Source organism: Mustela putorius, unplaced genomic scaffold (assembly GCF_011764305.1).
Source record: "Mustela putorius furo isolate JIRA1106 unplaced genomic scaffold, ASM1176430v1.1 tig00003854_pilon_pilon_pilon, whole genome shotgun sequence".
Lineage (NCBI taxonomy): Eukaryota > Metazoa > Chordata > Mammalia > Carnivora > Mustelidae > Mustela > Mustela putorius.
The window spans coordinates 5,296,707-5,305,064 of record NW_025422006.1 but is presented as its reverse complement, the minus strand read 5'-3'; the positions used below and the strand labels follow the sequence as shown (position 1 = coordinate 5,305,064).

The 8,358-nt window shown below is 39.7% G+C and overlaps 1 long non-coding RNA gene across 1 annotated transcript in view; it reads right to left on the bottom strand.

Moving 5' to 3' along the window:
- Positions 1-1,265: 1,265 nt before the first annotated feature.
- Positions 1,266-8,358, bottom strand: part of LOC123387521 — a 33,142-nt gene continuing 26,049 nt past the window's right edge. The window contains exons 3-4 of the long non-coding RNA XR_006601962.1: positions 2,344-2,551; positions 1,266-2,076 (exon numbers count right to left, since the gene is read on the bottom strand). This is a non-coding gene — a long non-coding RNA (uncharacterized LOC123387521). The remainder of the gene's footprint in view (positions 2,077-2,343; positions 2,552-8,358) is intronic.

Here is an 8,358-nt window from a genome sequence, read left to right as displayed (position 1 = left end):
GGAGGGTAGTGGTGAAAAGGAATTGTGGAAGCTAGCAAAACCATTCTTTCCAGCTTAGCGATTCCTTTCTGTACCCTTCTCTGGGAACTAAAGAAAAGAAGATATTTGCTGAGGTTTTCCAACTTCCTTTAAATCTATAATCAGCTGTAAACCTCTTAAATCAGTTGCCTATAATTTTTACTACTCACCTTCCCAAATGTGTAAAATGATGTGAGCTATGGAAAACTTGGCTTGATTTCACATTTCTTGAGTGCATGGCATGAAGCATGTGTCTATGAAATGAGTCAAATATATGGTCTGCACGTGAATATAATTTCTTTGAACTAGATGTGCATAAATGTTACAGTATCGTCTTTCACTTTAAATATATTAGCTTGATGTCAGTAGAAACCGTCATATCAGCTGGCCTCAATATTTTTCCATTTCTCCCAAAGTAAGCCTGCTCATCACTGCCCGATGCATTGAAGTACTAGGGCATTTCAAAAGAGGGAACAAAATAATTGGAAGTAATCGATGGGATTTTCCTCTACCTAGAAAGGCTGGATTGCCAGAAACCAGCCATATCATGTGGATAGTCTTTATGATAAATTTTCAAAGCAGTCCTTTATTTGGCAGAGTTCCTAGAGATCCATTGCCACATCATTATCATGTCTCATGCGTCCGTGGATTAAGAAAGAACTGCAGAAACACCAAAGCTTTTTGTGGTAATCATCCGAGACCCCTCCCGCTTTGTCCTGACCTCTGGCTTTCAGTCGTTCATCCTCTTGGCTCCATTTCTTATTGTTGATCCCACCGCTGTCTGCCTTGACTCGGCATTGCTATCTGCTCTTCCTAGCTTAATGCTCTACCACCACTCCTCCCCAAACAAAGGACCTGGTTCAGTTCTGCTCTTCTGGAATTTTCCCACTGTTGGACCACCTTTTGGGGATGTTCAACCTGATCAGCAACTTGGACTAAACCACCATTCCACACTCCTACCTACTCAGTCCTGCCCCGTCTCCAGAAGGGGAAGAGAGAACTTGAACTTCTTTTGAAATAAAAATATATGGTCATAAAATGACCATGTTTGCAATGATCTATGATTGGAAATCTTTACATTTTAGAATTTTCCAGATATTTCTTTTTTTTTTAAAGATTTTATTTATTTATTTATGTGACATAGATCACAAGTAGATGGAGAGGCAGGCAGAGAGAGAGAGAGAGAGAGAAGCAGGCTCCCTGCTGAGCAGAGAGCCCGATGTGGGACTCGATCCCAGGACCCTGAGACCATGACCTGAGCCGAAGGCAGCGGCTTTAACCCACTGAGCCACCCAGGTGCCCCTTTCCAGATATTTCTGATGAGCTGACCCACTTAGGAATCATGGGAGCTGTATTGTTTAATTTTAACAGCAAAACTCATCCAGTGAAGCCTTTGGAAGACAATAACAACAACAGAAGACATCTAATACATAAAATGACAGTTTTTGTGAAAACAAAGACATTATAAGATAAACAGAATCATTTCCTGATAGAGGGGAGCCTGGGCCAAGGGTAGCAAAGTCAAATGCCTATTAATGTTTAAATGAATGAGAGAAATCAAGACTGAGGCAACAGAGTCATAAAGACAGGGCTGTGTTATAAGATCTTTTGCTTTTTAAAGAAACTAACAAATACGTTTTTTTTTTTTTAATTAATTGACAATTGAATTTTTAAGACCACCCTTCCATTCTTCCATGAAACAAAACCATGTCAGCAGGCCAGAAAGGGCACTCTAGCCCTCCATCTACAACCTATAATTTAGGCTTTTGTATTAATTTTCTATTGCTATGAAGTAACTCCCAGATTTAGCAGCTTAAAACAATGAACGTTTATTCCCCACAGTTTCTGCAGGTCAGAAATCCAGAGGTAGCTTCACTGGCTGGTTCTGAATAAATCTCTCACAGGTCATGGTCAAGCGGTTGATTGGGACAGCAGTCACTTCAAGGCTCACTGATCTGAAAGTTGACTGGAAGTTTCTGTTCCTCTCCACATGGGTCTCTTCATTGTCACTGTAGCATCCTCACAACAGGGCAGCTGGCTTCCCCCAGAGGGAGTGATCTAGGCAGAAGCCACAACGTCTTTCATGACTAAGTCGCAGGTTATACAGCATCACCTCTGCCTAATCCTGGTAGTCCCATAAGCCACCCTAGGACAATGGTTCCACTAAACACCCGTGGAGCACCATGAGGTGAGGATTCTTACAGAACATCTTGAAGACTAGCTACTACGGCTTTAGAAACATCAAGATGGGCCAAATGTTTGCTCTTCAAATTTTACTCTGGAATTTTTTACTTAAAACCAGTGCCCTCTCTTCAGACTCCTTACCGTCACCATTTCTTCCTCATTTCTCTCCTCCCCCATCACCACCTTGACTCAAAGGAAAACACATGCTTTCCCACTCAGGGTTCCCTTTGGGCTGAATTCATCACTTCTGCTGATTCCCACGCTTCTGGTCCTCCATTCTTGGTAAAGTGAACTGCCCACGAGTTTAACTTTTCTCCAGCTGTGGTCTGTACTACTGTAGTTCAGGGGTCTGAGGGAAAGAGAGTAGAAATTGGAATTAGAAGCCTGTAGGTCACTGTGACTCAGATTTCTAAGACTCTGTTCAGCAAGCATCTGTGGAGGAAAGAATACGTGTCAAGCTCTGTGCTCGTAGTTGGGGATTGAGAGATAAAGGAGATCCAACAGAGAAATCAGGAATCAGGGATCTAGGTGGTCACACAGAGGGTTGGGGAGTTCACCGGGAGGTGTGATGATGGATAGGAAATCATCAAAAGATCACAGAAATGTCTGGTGAATGTGTTTACAGGGACAAGACTGTAAAAATTAGAATTGAGTCCTAGCACAGTTAGTAAAGAATATGTCTCAGTTGTCCAATGGCTGCTTTCTCCAGGAGGTGGTGTCAAGATGTGATGTTTACTGCACCCAAGTATGAAAAAGGAGAATACAGCAGTTGCCCGAGGGAACAGCAACTCTGACTTCAGTTGTTGACTACTAGGGGTGATTTGGCTCGGTTCCTTCATCTGTAAAAGAGAAATATAGTAATACTAAATATTGCTATTAAGTATAAAATCAAATAAATTAAAAGAAATATAAATATGAAATCTCACAGGTTTGATATTAAAATTAGCTTAATTCATTTAATATACGCAAGGCCCCAAAGCAATCCCTGGTATACAGTAAGCACTATATAAATGCTATCATTATTCAGTAACTGGGGCCCCATTTCTTAATTCTTCAGGGAGAACTTTTACAAACCTAGCTAGCTTAGATAAGTGTCTATTCAGGAGAGCTGATAAGAAAACCTTGGGACCAGGTATTGGTCCCAGGAAATGTGAGCTCAGGCAGAACGCTGAATAATACCAACACGTCAGAGATAGAAAACTCGCTATTCATTTTTATTTTTGTAAGTTTTTATTTAAATTCCAGTTAGCTATCATACAATGAAATATTAGTTCCATGTCTACAATATAGTGATTTTTCACGTATATGAAACATCAGGTGCTCATCACAGGTGTACTCCTTAATCCCCATCCCCCGCTTTCCCATCCCCCAACCGCCTCCCTTCTAAAAACCATCTGATTGTTGTCTAGAGTTAACAGCCTGTTTCTTGGCTTGCCTCTTTCTTTTTTGTCCCTTTGCTCATTTGTTTCGTTTCTAAAATTGCACTCTATGAGTGAAATCATACAGTATTTTTCTTTCACTGACTGGCTTATTTCACTTTGCATAATCGTCTAAAGCTTCATCCATGTTATAGCAAATGGCTAGATTTAATTCTTTTTTTTTTTTTATGGTTGAGTGATACTCTGTTGTGTGTATGTTATGTACCACATCTTCTTTATCCGTCCTTCAGCTGGTGGATGCTTGGGCTCTTTCCATAATTTGACTATTGTAGACAATGTCATTGTAAACATGGTGGTGTATATGTATCTCTTTGAATTAATGTTTTGGTATTTGGGTCAATACCTCGTAGTGCACTTACTGGATCACAGGGAAGTGCTATTTTTAAGTTTTTGAGGAACATCCATACTGTTTTTCATCATGGCTGCAACACTTTGCATTCCCCACAAAAGTGCAAGAGGGTCCCCTTTCTCCACATCCTTGCCAACACCTGTTGTTTGTTGTGCTGTTGGTTTAGCCATTCTGACAGGTGAAAAGTGGTATTGTAGTTCTGATTTGCATTTCCCTGATGATCAGTGATGTTGAGCACTTTTTCATGTGTCCATTGGCCATCTGTGTATCTTTTTCAGAAAAATGTCTATTCATCTCTTCTCGTTTTTCATTGTCATTTTTGGGTTGTTGAGATTGATAAGGTCTTTATAGATTTTGGATACTAACCCTTTATCAGATATGTCATTTGCACATATCTTCTCCCATTCCACAGGTTGCCTTTTAGTTTTGCTGACTGTTTACTTGGCCGTGCAGACGCTTTTTATTTTGTTCAAGTACCAATGGTTTATTTTTGGTTTTCTTTCACATGCCTCTGGAAGCATATCTTGTAAGAAAATATTGTGGTCCATGTCAAAGAAGTTACAGCCTTTGTTCTCTTCCAGGATTTTTATGGCTTTGGGTCTCACATTTAGGTCTTTAATCTATTTTGAATTTATTTTTGTGTGTGGTGTAAGAAAGCGGTCCAGTTTCCTTCTTTGGCATGTGACTCTCCAGTTTTCCCAGCACCATTTGTTGAAGAGACTGTCTTTCCCCACTGGCTATTCTTGCCTGCTTCACCAAAGATTAATTGAGCACAGAATTGTGAGTTCATTTCTGGGTTTTCTATTCTATTGCACTGATCTATGTGTCTGTTTTTGTGCCAATACCATACTGTTTTGATTTGCTACAGCTTTGTAATATAACTCAAAGTCTAGAATTGTGATGCCTCCAGCTTTGTTCTTCTTCTTTAAGGTCGCTTTGGCTATTCAGGGTTTTGATGGTTCCATACAAATTTTAGTCCACTCCCACTTTTACATAACCATACTGTATGGAAGTCCTCACCACAGCTATCAGACAACAAAAAGAAATAAAAGGCATCCAAATCAGGAAGGAAGAAGAAACTTTTGTAATTTGTAGATGACATATTATATACAGGAAACCTGAAATACTCCACCAAAAACTGCTGGAACTGATAAACGAATTCAGTAAACTCACAGGGTACCACACTTACAGAAATGCCTTTCATTTCTGTACACCAGTAATGAAGCAGCAGAAAGAGAAATTAAGAAGTCAATTACAATTGCACCAAAAACAATTAAGTTACTGAGGAATGTACTTAACCAAAGAGGTAAAAGACCTGTACTTTGAAAACTATAAACACCAATGGAAGAAATTAAGTTGAAACAAAGAAATGGAAAGATATTCCATGCTTACGGATTGGAAAAACCAATATTGTTAAAATGTCCATATTACCCAAAACAGTCTGCAGATTCAGAGCAATCCCCATCCAAATACCAACAGCATTTTTCACAGAGCTAGAACAAACAATCCTAAAATTTGTAGAGAGCCACAAAAATTTTGTGTATTCAATTTTAAATATGTTTGATGGGAGCAAACTCTCTTGAATGGATTGCACATCTCTCTTGTTTCTTAAAGCATTCTCAGTGTGGTGTACATTTTTCTTGATTTCACAAGTTTGATTTTCATTTTGTATTTTTGTGCTGGTGTACAGTATTACCATACCTTTTGGACTTTGTTATATGAAATGCTGGATCCTATACTAAATGAGCCCAAACTTCTAAAATCCTTAAGTTCTTATATTTACTATTATATAAAAGGATCAATAACTACCCTTCCAATTGTTTGTTGGTGCTGTCAGAATCCTAAGTTCAGATGACTCTCTCTCTCCTTTCTAATCTACTGCTTCTGTTCCTTCCTTGGGAATCGATGGCCAAGATTACTAAGATTAACTACAAATAATTAGACAGATTTTAAGAGCATGAGAAGTTTTCCTGTGAACAAAATGTACTTGGTCTTCAGTGTGTTTATTTAGGTTAATTAGGGGTCTTTCCTTGCTCCTAAATGGTCAATCTGTACTGGCCAGTGACCATATGACTCTTAGGATTTCAAATAGAAGAAGATTTATTATAGGGAGTCTTACACAATGGTAGGCATTGTGGTGGGAATGGCTAGCAGAGTACAAATCAGGAAGACCTCTTTGGGGGGGAGGGTGGAAATCAGGAAGTGTAAGAATCATGGGGAAGCTGGTGCGAACAAGATCCCAACTGTCTCCAGCACCAATGTGTGAGTCTCAGGAGTTGGGAGCCCAACAGTGGCCAGTTCTGGTGATTTCAGCTGTCTGCAGCATTTCAGGGGTGAGTCTCAGAAGAGCCACTGGAATCCATGGGAAGTGCCACAAATGCCCGATTTTAAGGAAATGCCCAGAAGCCAAGGGAAGGTGTTGCGGATCATTTCAGCTGTCTACTTATAGCTGCTGCTAGACTATGACTTCTCTTCCACTCTCACATCTTTCACAACTGCCTCTGTCCCAGAAAATATCCCTGAACCGTGTAATGAAAGGGATTCTGTGAAACGCAGATCCAGACTTCTTCCCTACAACGCAAAACAAAATGTAGAAGGGATGGAGGTTGGTGCCTACTTGATAATGGAGAGTGTGACACAGCCTACCACTCTGTCAGCTCAACAATTACACACACCTCTCTACCCACATTTAAAAATTCACATAGCAGCATCATGCTTATGGCTAACATGTACCATTTAACCCTGCATAACCAAAGATGTGCTCACTTCGTCCCCCAAAGTGGAAAACAAAAATTTTGCAAGTTACTCTCTATTTTTCTGAGTAATTCTCATTCTTTTTCTCCATCAATGAGACTTGTTTTATATTCTGTAACTCATAAAGGAAGAAGTTATGGATTAATATATTTAAAGATATATACAGCAAAACTAGGGACAAAATAGGTATATTTACTACTCTCCTCATTTCTAAAACTCATCATGATTATTTTTCTTTTCCCATGGCTTATTCTGTTTACCATTTACTTCAGCTAGGGTTGCAGCTGTTCTGACCCAGATCTTCATTTCTAGAGCCATTAGTGGTCCTTCCAATATTACGTTGCCATAGTCTCCCAATAACCTTTACCCTGTACATGTAAATTCTAAAAGACTCACGAAAGAATACCATACTTTGAGACATATTCCGCATGCCCCACTGTATAACATTATGAAACAGCCCCCCATTTCCCCTTGATAATCAGGCAAGCCTGAGCTCTCTGTCATGTACCACAGTGCTTCTTTGCCTGAAGAGTTAGGCATTACAGTATTATGGCTAGTGGGGGAAAAAAAGCCAAGCCATGCCAGGCGATAGCCCCAATTTGCAGTTACTTGTGGTCATAGCAGTATTCCCAGAGGATGCCCTCCTCCCTTGGAAATCAATATCTTTAAACCGGAGACTCCAGAGTCATAAAATCAGGAAACAAAAATATTTGGAGTAAGTTATGAAGGGATAATTGAGAAAGAAGCCAACTTTACCCTTTTATTCCCCAAATCTTATATTCTAGCTATAGGAAGAACAGCCCCCATGATTGGTTTCTGGCTCAGAAACTACATGGAGACATATTGCTTTTTCCGAAATCCACAACTGGTAGCACCATAATTGGGTTGTCAGTAGGTGACTGCGCTATTCTATCAAGCTAGTTATTTTGGAGTTATAAGATAGGTAAGACCAAGTGAATTTTGGGATTGTTCACCTGTTCTTTTGTTGTAAAGTGAGCTTCTTTGTCAGAAACAGTGTTGAGTGTGATGCCTTCATGGTGAAAAAGATACTCAATAAATCCACAGATAATGCTCTGGGTAGAATCATTACAGATTGTGGGAAGGAAAGCAAATAATATATAGAGTAAGTGCAACTCCATTGAGTAAAAATTTCACACTTCATGATGGAAAGTTCCAGTGTGATTGTTATCACCAAGGGGTTGGTCAGTCTTTCCAAGGAATGATGTCATATTGAGGACTCGAGGTTGCCTCTGTTGTTAGTGTGTCAGGCGCTCAAAAGTGACTGTTACCTGTGTTGTTAAATCCACACACAACTTTAATTTACATCTTTCCTGTGAAAGCAACTTTGTTCTTAAACCCATGACTAGAGAAAGAGGCTGACGAAGATCCAGCAAACAGACCATTTTGCCTACCTAATAAGAGGCTTCGTCACAGGAAAACCTTTTTGTGAACCTTCTCACATATTTTCAAATACAAATACAAATATTTTCACGTCTGTCTCCTTTCTGAGATGGTTCCAACCATGTCCTTCTCCCTCAGTCTTCCTTGTCATTTTACTTCTCAATTCAGTCCCTTTCATCATCTGGCCAAACCACTGGCTGTTGCCTGTGAGTT